A 12782-nucleotide genomic window follows, 5' to 3' on the forward strand; every position below is an offset into this window, starting at 1 on the left:
CGGTGGCTCAGCAGTTTAGCTCTGCCTTTGGCCCAGGGCCTGATCCTGGAGACCCGGGATCCGGTCCCACGTCGGGCTCCCTGCATGGAGCCTGCTTCTCCCTCTCTCTGCCTCTCTCTCTGTGTCTCTCACGAATAAATAAATAAAATCTTTAAAAAAAAAAAAAAAAAGACCTATCTCTATCAAGGCCTCACTAAGCTCTCAAAATCCATTATGGTCCAGAGAAAACTGAAGGAAAAAATAACAACCAAAAAAAAGAGAGAGAGAGAAAGAGAAGATGCTTTTGGGCAATTTATACCATATTGATCATGACTTTGCCTTAAAGCATGAAATACAGCCTGTTCAAAACATTCCTGTGTCTTTTAAATAGGTTGTCAAGAGGAAGATGTCCTTATGGGGGGGGGGGGGGGAATAAATTGGAAATCAACAGGATCCCATTAAAATAAGTCAAAAGCAATGCAATTCTAAGCTTAGTGGATATAGATTTTTCATGTGTTCAGCTTCAACCAGTTTATTAGTGAGGATAGCAGGAACCATGAGTTCCTGGATGTGAAAAGCACCTGTTTACAAACAGGCCCCTCTGAGGATTTATAATTGGGTTACAACTAATCAATGTCTACCCCAAATCTAATAAACTCGCTTTCCCTATTTCAGAATCAATACTTTCTAATAAGCAAAAGGGAATAGGAGAGGAGGGAAAAACAATTCCAATCCAAAGTACCAAGTTCCCTAAGAAGTTAAATTATTTTCATCACTCTCCCTCCATTTGGAGCAGGGGGAAATTCAGCCCAGAGCGTCATCTCATTACTCTCTGTCATCATCAGAGGCAATTGGAATTTACCATTCAAGCTTGTCTGAAATGTGACTGGAAACTAACAACATAGAGTCTCCTCTTCCTGCCAGCACTTCTACCCATGGAACACAGGAAAGACATTCTGAGGATGGTGGACTGAGAGACATGTAGAACCCCTACAAAAGTCTTTTGTGGGATTTCAGAAATTAAGCCTCTGCTCTTAAATTTGAAAGTAAAATATCTGACTGGTAGAGCACATCAGTAATGGGAGTGTAATTTGTATCCTCCCAGTGTTTTTCTCCTCTTTCACAACTGTTCTCTTTGTAGAAAACCAGTAGCACCTGAGAGGCAGCAAGGCATAATGGAACAACCAACCAGCAGAACTGAGACTAGAATACAGGTGTCCTGACCACCTACATGACACTAAGTCACTGGGCTTCCTAGTTTCCTTACACGTAAAACAAGGGGACTGGACTAGACATTTCACTGAATGATTCTCTCAGCATCACTAAAATACCATAGACACATAAGAAACACCTAAATGTTGTAAAGCCTTGTTTAGGCACTACGGGGTTACAAAGAGGAAACTACAGACCTGATTCTCTAGGAGCTCACAGTCTATGGGCAGAGATAGACACATGATAACCCCAAAGCACAAGGCTAATCATGAGAGAGAAAATAAACGTACAAAGAAAATGCTATGGTACCATGAAGAAGGGAAAGAAGCATTCTATGACTACACTATGACCTCTGTTGATCTGGGATTTTAAATCCTCCCACCGAAAAAAGCAAACTACAGCAAAGCCACAGTAATCCCACAGAAATGTCATCTTAGGCTTTAACACAGTTTCTCAGAAATAAGATACAATAGGCAAAGTATAAAAGAGAATCAGGCAACATATCAATCCTAATTTCACCTAACATCAAACTTAGAAATGGTTTCAAATTCCCCCAACCCAATGGTAAATCAATGAAGTCTTTTATTCCTAAACTCAGAGTCTGCTGGTCCCATGACCCACAGCACAACCTTTCTCTGAAAAAGACTCAAATCATACAACTTTTTAAGAATTATATCTTTAGGCAATCCAGCCACAAACATCTTAAATACACATCACTTCACATCCCTTCAGGATACAATGACCAAATATCAAGGTTTTGTTTGTTTGTTTTTGCTTTTTTTTTGAGACTTTTATTTACTTACTGGAGAGAGAATCAGAGACAGAAACAAAGAGAACAAGAGAGAGTAGGCACTCACACAACAGAAGGGAGGATGGGAGGCAGAAGCAGGCTGCCTGATGGAGAGCCTGATGTGGGGCTTAATCCCAGGACCCAGGGTAGACTATGACCCTGAGCCAAAGGCAGATGCTTAACTGACTGAGCCACCCAGGCGTTCCAAGACTTTTTTTTTTTTTTTTTTTTTTAGGTTCAAGAGTGTTTTAATGGGGAGCGCTCCCGGGCGAGGTTCCGTGACTCGGAGAGGTGGCCCGAGTCAGGGAAGTCGCACCGGGCGCCCCAAGATTTTAAAACCTAAAGCTAAACTCCTCCAATGTCTAACATGCAAGAAATGCTAGTGATACTTAGCTATTCATTTATTGTTTTCTTGAACACAATACATGCCAACTCTAGCATCAGAAAAATTAACAGAAATTCACTCTAATTTCCAGAGAGTTACCATAGTTCATCTATCAAAAGTCTTGGTATTGTATCTATATGAGATGATAAATGTTAACAAAACCTATTGAGGTAACCAATTCACAATATATATAAATAAAATCATCATGCTGTACACCTTATACACTGATGTATGTCAATTATTTTTCAATAAAACTGGAAAAAATCTAAAAACAAAACATCGGGGATCCCTGGGTGGCGCAGCGGTTTGGCGCCTGCCTTTGGCCCAGGGCGTGATCCTGGAGACCCGGGATCGAATCCCACGTCGGGCTCCCGGTGCATGGAGCCTGCTTCTCCCTCTGCCTGTGTCTCTGCCTCTCTCTCTCTCTCTGTGTGTGCCTATCATAAATTTAAAAAAAAAAAAAAATCTTGGGTTTTGGTCCCAATTCTCATATACACATACTACATATAACCTTTAGTTTCCTTTCCTTCCCTGGGCTTCAATGTGCCAATCTGTAAAAAGAAGCAGTGACAAGGATATGCAGAAAAGGGAACCTCTGTGCACTGTTGGGAATGGAAATTGGTACAGCCACGACAGAAAACAATACAGAGGTTCCTCAAAATACTAAAAACAAAACTATGAAAAAAATAAATAAAAATAAATAAAACTATGATATGATCTAGCAGTCCCACTTCTATGTATATATCCAAAGGAAATGAAATCACTGTCTTGAAGAGATATCTGCATCATCATGTCCACTGCAGCATTATTCTCAATAGCCAAGATTTGGAAACAACCTAAGGGTCCGTCAATGGATGAATAAAATGTGGTGTACATGTACAATGGAATATTATTCAGCCACAAAAAAAAATTTTGCCATTTGCAACATGAATATGCCTCTGTGAAGTGATGGATGAATGTGTCAACTAACCTCATCATGGTAATCATTTAATGTGTATCAAACCATCACACTGTATACCTTAAAATTATATACCAATGTTATATATCAATTATAATCTCCATAATGTATCAATTATATCTCAATAAACCAGGGAATACAAAAGCCATGGAATAGCTTCCAAATTTAATGGCCTACAGCTCTAGGTTCATGCTGGTAATGGACTGTAAGCAAGTATCACCCTCTCTCCACTGTTGAGGGAGACTCCAAAATACTTAAAGGTAGATGCTGAGGTAAACATCCTAAAACATTTTACCCAGTACATAAAAGAAAAAGGAGAAGAAAAGAAAAAAGGAAAGTAGAAAGACAGAAAGAAAATGAATAAAAACAAGTATGCCCATCATCTAGAAAGAAAAAATATGCACAGATCGGGCATTCATCCACTCCACAGACATTCACTGAGCACCTTTTAGGTACTAAGCACTAGGGATACACCAGTGAACAAGACAGACAAGATTTCTGCTTTCACTGAGTTTTCACTCTAGAGGGGGGAAAGACAACAAACAAGTTGAGACAGTGATAAGTATCTCAAAGACAAACTATCTAGAAGGCCTACATTAGACCAGAGATTAAAGTAGGCCTCTATGACAAATGATACATGGGCAAATCAGAGTACAGAAAGGAAAGAGCCATGTGAAAGTCTCAGGAAAAGTTTCAGATAGAATGGCAAATGCAAAGCCTCCAAGATTTGAACATACTTGGCATGTTGAAGAAACAGAAATGCCAGGTGCCTCATTTATAGTATAAACATTCCCCTTTTGAAATGTCCTTGTAAGGTTTTTTTGAAGTGAGCATTTTGTGTTTGTGTTTTTTTCATACATAGAGTATTCAAATGTCCATTGGCAGAATGGGAAGATTATTATATATTCATATAATAGAGTACTACCCAGAATTTGTTTTTATAGTCAGAAATTTAAAAGAACAAATTATTGAAACAATATTGATAAATTCCATGATGTTGAATAAAAACCTCTAAAAGAAAAAAGTAAAAACAAATGATTCTAATCATATGAAGTTCAAAGACAGCAAAATTAATCTATGGTGACAGGTTAGAATAATGGTTACTTTGGTGGGGAAGTGAGTGAGAAGGAGCACAAGGAAGCCTTCTAAGGTGCTGGAAACGTGCTCTACCTTGACTGGAGTGGAGATCACACAAATGTTTACATGTGTAAAAAAAATTAATCAAGTTGTACACTTTACATTATGTAATGTATCCCCCAATCTAAAAAAAAAAAAAAAACAGTGTACTCATACATATATGAAAATTAACAGTACTGAGGCAAAACACTAGAACAGAGGCTAGCAGGAACCCCAACCTGCACACTCAGGACACCAATCAAAAATAATGAAAAATAACAACTAGGGGTACCTGAGTAGCTCAGTCAGTTAAGCATCTGACCCTCCCTTTAGGCTCAGGTCATGATCTCGGGGTTGTGGGATAGAGCCCCTGTGGGCTCAGGCTCAGCACTGAGCCTGGAGTCTGCTTCTCCCTCTCCCACTCCCTCTTCTTCTGCCCCTTCCCAACTTGCGCACGCATGCACCCTCCCTTTCTCTCTCTCAAATAAATAAAATCTTAAAAAAAAAAAAAAAAAGTTAAACTTGCTTAGCACTTACTGTGCACCAGGCACTGTTCTAAGCACTTCATATACATTAATTGGTTTTATACTCACAGACCTATGATCCAGGAACCTTACAATAAGAAAACTAAAGTATAAAGTGGTTTAAAAAAAAATGGCCAGAAAAAAAAAAATTGCCAGTATAAGAGTAGGGACTCAAACCCAGCCACATGTTAGAGTCCCTGATCTTTTCTTGAAGAAGTTTATTTTTTATTTTATTTTTTAGAGACAGAGAGAGAGAGAGGGCAAGTGAGGAGGAAGGGGCAGAGGGAGGAGAGAAAGAATCCCAAGCAGGTTCACACACTCAGCACCGGTATAGAGCTCCATCTCACAACCCTGAGATCATGACCTGAGCTGAAATCAAGAGTAAAACGCTTAATGAACTGAGCCACCCTGGTGCCCCTAAAATCCCTGTTCTTAACCACTATGCTAAACTATCTCTCAAAAGGCAGAGGAGTCCACAGAAGTGGTGTAACCTACACATAAACAAAGCTGAGGCTCTGCAGACAAACTGCGACCAGGTTCCAGGTGAGTGAGGAAGAAGAGTATATACTCACTGACCTTAATGAACAAACTTTGGAGTGTCCAGATATCTTGAGTTTCAACACTTTCATTTGCCAGTGGGTAGAGGTACCACTGTAAATAGTAAAAGATACATGGGGAATCCCTGGGTGGCTCAGCGGTTTAGCACCTGCCTTCAGCCCAGGGCATGATCCTGGAGACCCGGATCGAGTCCCACGTCAGGCTCCCTGCATGGAGCCTGCTTCTCCCTCTTCCTGTATCTCTTCCTCTCTTTCTCTCTGTGTCTCTCATGAATAAATAAAATCTTAAAAAAAAAGATACATATGCATGTCTGATACATGCATATGGATATAAATATTGATAACAGTAAAGTGAAAAAGAGATATACAAATGATTGAAATGGTAGAAAACTTGAAAGAAAACACTGGAGAGGAATTGGTCTAGTAAGGTTGATAGATGTATCCAATATGGTAATCATAAAAAAAAAAAAAAACAGATGAAACACTGATATCCACTACGAGATTTGTTTTTGTTTTTTTAAGATTTTATTTATTCATGAGGGACACAGAAAGAGAGCAGAGACATAGGCATAGGGAGAAGCAAGCTCCTTGCAGGGAGCCCAATGTGGGACTCGATCCCTGAACTGGGATCATGACCTGAGCCAAAGGCAGACGCTAAAATGCTAAGCCACCCAGGCATCCCTCCACTACAAGATTTGATTGATAATATTTTAATTGAGCTTAGTCAGTGCTCTGAGGATAATATCCACCAAAACTTAATAATGAATGGAAAGATACAGGAAGCTAAGCTAGAAAGATGAAATGGAGAGCAAGTCAAGTATAAATCCATACAGCCCTGAGTTTAGGACAGATTATGCTTTCCCATCACAGAACTACACTCAATTGTTCCAAAATCTTCTGAGGCACCTCCTGAAACTACAGGTCCCTAAGCTCCCTTCCCCCATTATTGAAACAGACTTTTCAAGATAAGGACTAGGGATTTAGATTTGTTTTTAATTTTTTTGAGGAAAGTTGACATTAAGGGTCTAGATTTTTAATAATCACCCCAGGTCAGTGGTTCTCCACTGTGGCAATTTTGCCATCCAGGGAACATCAACCAGAGACATTTTTGGCCATCACAATTGAGAAAGGAGATACTACTGGCATCTACTAGGTAGAGGCCAAGATTGCTGCTCAACATCTTACAATGCATGGGACAGTTCTACAACAAAGAATGATCTGGCCCAATATATCAAAAGTACTGAGACTGAAAAACTCTGCCCCAAGTCATTCTGATGCTCACTGAAGTTTGAGAACTCATCAAAGCCTTAAACTCATCAAACGTTTTCTGAAACGAGCATCTGGACATCACACAATTTTGAGAGGATGAGTAAAACTTCTGTCACCTCTAGAAAGGACCTTGGGGGGATCCCTGGGTGGCTCAGCGGTTTGGCGCCTGCCTTTGGCCCAGGGTACGATCCTGGAGTCCCAGGATCAAGTCCCGTGTCGGGCTCCCGGCATGGAGCCTGCTTCTCCCTCTTCCAGTGTCTCTGCCTCTCTCTCTCTCTATGTCTATCATAAATAAATGAATAAATAAATCTTGAAAGAAAGAAAGAAAGAAAGAAAGAAAGAAAGAACGAACGAACGAACCTTGGGACAACCCTCACCATTCCCGGCTCATTCTCCCTATATTAACTCACCAATGGCATCCCTTTCTTTAGGATCCTAGCCCCAGTTTGTCCATCAGTCAAAGATCACTACAAGACACATAGTATAGTAATCCACAATACTTAATACTATACTATACTGTAGTAATCCACAATGCTTAAAGAAGGAGATGAAAATCCTATCTGCCCAGAAGTTGTGGCTGAGTCAAGTAACACCACTGTCTGATCACTGGCCATTCACCCAATATACAAGAGGAAATAATATGTTTATAAACCCAGAAATATAGTCTCTTCCCCTGGCTCTCCTATAAGTCCCCTAGTTCCTCTAGAAGCCAGAGGGTAGGGATCCCTGGGTGGCACAGCGGTTTAGCGCCTGCCTTTGGCCCAGGGCGCGATCCTGGAGACCTGGGATCGAATCCCGCGTCGGGCTCCCGGTGCATGGAGCCTGCTTCTCCCTCTGCCTGTGTCTCTGCCTCTCTCTCTCTCTCTCTCTCTCTGTGTGACTATCATAAATAAATGAAAATTAAAAAAAAATAGAAGCCAGAGGGTAGGGGTGTCCTAATCCTTGGCAGAAGTTATCTTCTCCCTAAGTTCTTCTGCATTATGGAGGTAAATAATAGCACTATAAGCATTTACGAGAATGCAGGGCATTTCTACTTCCAAACCCTAACCCTTAACTCTCAAACTAGTTCCTAACATGCCTCTTCTTTTTTCAAAAAAACAAAGATTTTATTTATTTATTCATGAGAGACACAGAGAGAAGGGAAAAGATATAGGCAGAGGGAGAGGCAGGCTCCCTGTGGGGAGCCTGAGGTGGGGATCACGACCTGAGCTGAAGGCAGATGCCCAACTACTGATGCCTCTTCCTTTCTCAAGGCCTGAGGATTTGATTTAGTTCACTGCTGGATTCACATACTACTATTTCACACGGTTCCTTGACACAGCTTCTCTCATAGTATAGGTTCCCTCAATTCCACCCCACAGGGATCCCTGGGTGGCTCAGTGGCTTAGAGCCTGCCTTCAGCCCAGGGTGTGATCCTAGAGTAATGGGATCGAATCCCGCATCAGGCTCCCTGCACAGAGCCAGCTTCTCCCTCTGCCTGTGTCTCTGCCTCTCTCTCTCTCTCTCTCTCTCTCTCTCTCTCTGTCTCTCATGAATAAATAAATAAAATCTTTAAAAAACAAAAAAAAATTCTACCCCACAGACTGGCTCTAAAACAAGCATATGATGTCTTTCCATTTTAATGGATTTTTAGAGCAAGGCACTCCAAGTCTCTCATATTTCCAAAATGAGAACAGAATGAGGCATGCACTCATGAAGCCACCTCTTGAATTCCCTTTATGGACAGGCCACCATCCCCTTATGCTATCACTTTTCTTTTTTTTAAGTTCTGGAGATGGAATTCATCATTCATTCTTCCAAGCACAACCTCCCAATCGAGGTGATACATAATAACTCTACTGAATACATACTCACTATATACTTGGCACTGTTCTAAGTGCTTTAAATATACCATATTTAATCCTTATAACAACCAGATAAAGTAGGTACTATTGCTGTAACTTTACAATGAGGATTTCACTTTGCCCAAAGTAAAACAGCCATTCTGGTAGCCCTTCTCCCTAAAAGAATATCCCATTAGTGCAAAAAATCAGGCATTGACTAAAAATACTTTAATCCAGATTCAAAAAAAAAAAAGGATTCTTTTAAAATTCCATATTAACTCCAAACTGATATCCATAATATCAACATTCCCACTTTACCCAAGAAAAGTCAGTCAACTTGGGACACTGACAAGCACCAACTCTTTTTAACTACTAGGACAGAGACAGCCTGATTCAGTGGGTACATGAGACACTATGGGGCAGCATTGACATCTTGCGTGTCTTGTGGACTAGGCTCACCTCAGCATAGCTATTTAGCCTATACTTGAAAGTGGAAATAATTCAGGGACTTACAGACTAAGCAGTAAGTGCCAAAACCAGGAACTTCCCAATCCTTACTCTAGGATAGTATCAGCCATTGTCTGCATCTACTAGGGATGAAGTAGTTTCACAGAAGAGAATTTAAGCTAGTCCCAACAGAATCTACTGAGTCTGCCTACTTGCACAAACTAATAATACAGATGAAGAGGTTTAAATAAACATGACTACCTCAGGTTCCCTTATTTTATACAAGAAGGAATGCACTTGCACCTTCATAAGGAGAAACCAACTCCAAATTGACAGGATTTCAGGCAACTTTGATTGAAAATCACATTTTTCTGACATCTCCCAATATGAGAATTCATTGTAAGATCCTCTTCTCAATGAGCAGGAGCCTCCTGTAAATTAATACTGTCTATCTCCTGTTCAAGCCCTGAACTTCCTCAAGCAGCACAACGTCACTCCTATTTTCTTCATTTCCTTTCCTGTTGAACCATGCAAGCCTCATGAATACCACCTAAGTATAAAATGAAAATTCTAAGACAGAATCCCATAATCTTCTTAAAGAAAGCCCAAAGGTAACTGCAACCTTACAAAGTAAATGGATTTCCTGTTGGCTTAATGACTAACATTTATCAGACTTTATAATAGCACAGCCACAGTATAAGACAAAAAGCAGACCCCAGATTACTAAGGTATGGTCCCTGCCTTGAGAAGCTCACTGTTACATGGAAGAAGTGCACATTCTGATTCTTCCTTGTAAGCAAACAAAAAAAAAGTTATCTTTCCCAGGATTTTCTCATATTTGTCTCATTCAGAGCTATTGCTAAGTTATTAAGCTCACCAGGCCTCCTTACTTACAGCTGCCTACTAACATCTCCATGTGCATATGCCACAAGTATAAGGGGTTATCTCCCTTATACCTCTTTCCATAGTCACCCCAACCCTTAAAAAATCTGCTCTACTTTTTCTAATCCATAACCTGGTCAATGAAATTCCTATTCACCCAATTTCTTAATTAGAATCCTTAGCTTACTCTCTCTCCCTAAGTCACTAAGTCATGTTGCATCTCACAAATAGTTCTAAAATCAATTCCCCTCTTCATTCCCACTGCCACACTTTATTCAAACTCTCACTCAACTGCAACAACTCTAATTAGTCTCATTGCCTCATTTCTCATTACTTTAATCCACTCTTCTGTCACTCCCTAACAGAAAAAACTGCAATGGCTCCCTACTTTCTTTTCAGTCTTACCTCCTGGCAATTTCCCCACCACACATCCTGTTTGGAACAAATTTTTGACACTTAAACATCATGCTATTTTTTTCTCTTCATACTTCTTTTTTAAGATTTTTTTTTAAAGATTCCATCTATTTATTCATGAGAGACAGAGAGAGAGAGAAAGAGGCAGAGGGAGAAGCAGGCTCCACACAGGGAGCCCTACATGGGACTCAATCCCGGGACTCCAGGATCACACCCTGGATCAAAGGCAGCGCTAAACCGCTGAGCCACCTGGGCTGCCCTTTTTTAAAGATTTTATTTATTTATTTGAGAGAGAGAGAGAAAGCATATGAGTGGGGATGAGGGACAGTGGGAGAGGGACCAGCAAACTCCCTGCTTAAGTAGAGAGCCCAATGCAGGCAATCCCAGGACCTTAAGATTATGACCTGAGCCAAAGGCAGATGCTTAACCAACTGAGCCACCTAGGCTCCCCCTCTTCACACTTTCACCATTTCTTTGTGCGTGCTTTGCTCAACTGGAATGCCTTGCCTTATCCTTCAAAACCCAACTCAAGTATCTCCTCCCTGCAAATACACCCCTGACTCTCCCACACAAGGACAGTATTCCCTTTGCATTGTATAAATTCCTTTATGTGGATATGTAACACACAGCACTACAATCTTCATATGAATGTTTCTCTGATGTCCTTGAGGAAAGATACTCCTATTTCTAACCTTAGTGCTAGTTACATAGTACATGCTCAATAAATATATGTTGAATAAACAGTTCACCTTCATATATCCTGGACCAATTTGTAATTTAGCTGTATTCCCCAGATTTTATGGAATTTTGAACTTAACTCTATGTGAAATTCCACTTTCATAAATGTTTTGAGTTTTCAAGAGTTTTTAAAATTATATTATACAAATGCTAAACAAATGAATGAATTATAATGCCTAAACATACAACGAAAAAAGGCTTACGGCTCTTAACAGGCTTAAGGCTTACGGGAGTCTTAAAGGCTCCCCTATACACTAAAAAAAGAATGGAAGTTCCCCTTTACAATCTTAAAAAGAAGGATACACCTTTCTCTAGATTGATTTGCTATCCCAAAAGCTTTCACATAGGAAGTACTGAGCACACAAATCCAACTGAACACACACCCAAAATAATGCCAATTCACTTGTGCTAAGGACAGGGGCCCAAACCACAGTTGCCCTGGTTTACAAAGTCACTGAGAATTGCAAAGAAACCGTTCTCACTAAGGCTCAAAACTTTCTCTGGGGAGAAAGAACTGGGGAGGGTCTGATGTTCCAGAAACATTTTTCGAGTCTGGCCCAAGTTCCTACTTCCCCAGTCTCCAGAGGCAGCATTCCACGGCCTCTGATAACTCTCCTTCCCCAGGAAACCAGCTTTTTCTTCTATTTCTTCCCCACACCTGCTTGGAACAGGTTCGTTTCCCAGGCTCGCTCCAAGTAAGCCAGAGAAAACACGGCAACTTCACTGATTCTGTGTGTAGGGTGGGCTGAAGCCCATTGGCCAGAGACTGAAAAGAGGGACAGGTTGAGGGCCCTTCCAGGACAACTGAAGACTTCAATAGACGGGCCTGCCTCTAACCCTTCTCAGAGGTCCTGCCCAAAGCCCTCATCCCAGGGCCAGGCTGGACTGGGCTCAAGGCCTCCCAGAGGCGGCGACGACCTGAAGGGGAGAGGCTCAGGAGGCTGAGGGATCGGGATTAGCCCCATGCCAGGGTCAAAGGTCAGCATCTCGGCTGCCAAGAGGGCCCAGCAAGGAGCAGGAAGGCCGCGACAGGCACCGGAAGGACCCAGGGATCAGCCGCTGTGGGAGCAAAACACTTCTCGCTCCGCTCCACCGCCCGGGCCCAGCTTCCCAGCCGCACTCAGCCTCAGCCCGCCTCAGCAGCTGTCCTCCCTCCCTCTCTCCCCGTCACCACCGTCGTCCCCAAGGCGAGCGTAGGCCCCGCCCCCAGGGCCGCCTCGGGGCCAAGGCCTAGGCCGGCGGGAGCTGCAGGAGTTGGCCAGGTTCGGGGACCGGCCCGGGCTGGCACCGCTTACCGAGCCCCGGGCTCCTCCTCCACAACCCGCGCCGCTCCCGGACCCGCTCGCTCCCGTCACCACCGACGCCGCCGCTCCACCAGGCTCACGGACCAGCTCCCGACCTCCCCCGACCCTTCCCCCGTCCCACGGTGCCCTGCCGGGTCCTAGAGCCCGCTGCGTAATAGGTACGTCCACACCCGTTTCCTGAGGCTGGCTCAGACCGCGGTTCCCAGCAAGCATCACAAGGACTACAACTCCCGAAATGCACCGCGAGAAAGAAATTAGCAAAAATATTTACTGCGGGTCTACTGGAGGCAAGTTGCAATAGCAGTTTTTTTAAATATAGGCGAAGTGTACATATAAACATTTTACATACAACGGACTCTGAACGGGGCAATTCCATTTCTAAGA

The 12782-nt window shown here is 42.2% G+C and overlaps 1 protein-coding gene across 3 annotated transcripts in view; it reads right to left on the minus strand.

Annotated features, from left to right (window-relative positions):
* ARMH3 (armadillo like helical domain containing 3) overlaps positions 1-12543 on the minus strand; it is a 187387-nt gene extending 174844 nt beyond the window's left edge. For 2 of the 3 annotated variants that reach the window (XR_008661181.1, XR_008661180.1), the window contains exon 1: positions 12390-12543. The gene's annotated coding sequence lies outside the window, so the exon portion shown is untranslated. The remainder of the gene's footprint in view (positions 1-12389) is intronic. The other variant, XM_055300034.1, reaches the window with a different exon arrangement.
* Between the last annotated feature and the right edge of the window lie 239 nt (positions 12544-12782).

Source organism: Nyctereutes procyonoides, unplaced genomic scaffold (genome assembly GCF_905146905.1).
Source record: "Nyctereutes procyonoides isolate TBG_1078 unplaced genomic scaffold, NYPRO_anot_genome, whole genome shotgun sequence".
NCBI classification, from domain to species: Eukaryota; Metazoa; Chordata; class Mammalia; order Carnivora; family Canidae; genus Nyctereutes; species Nyctereutes procyonoides.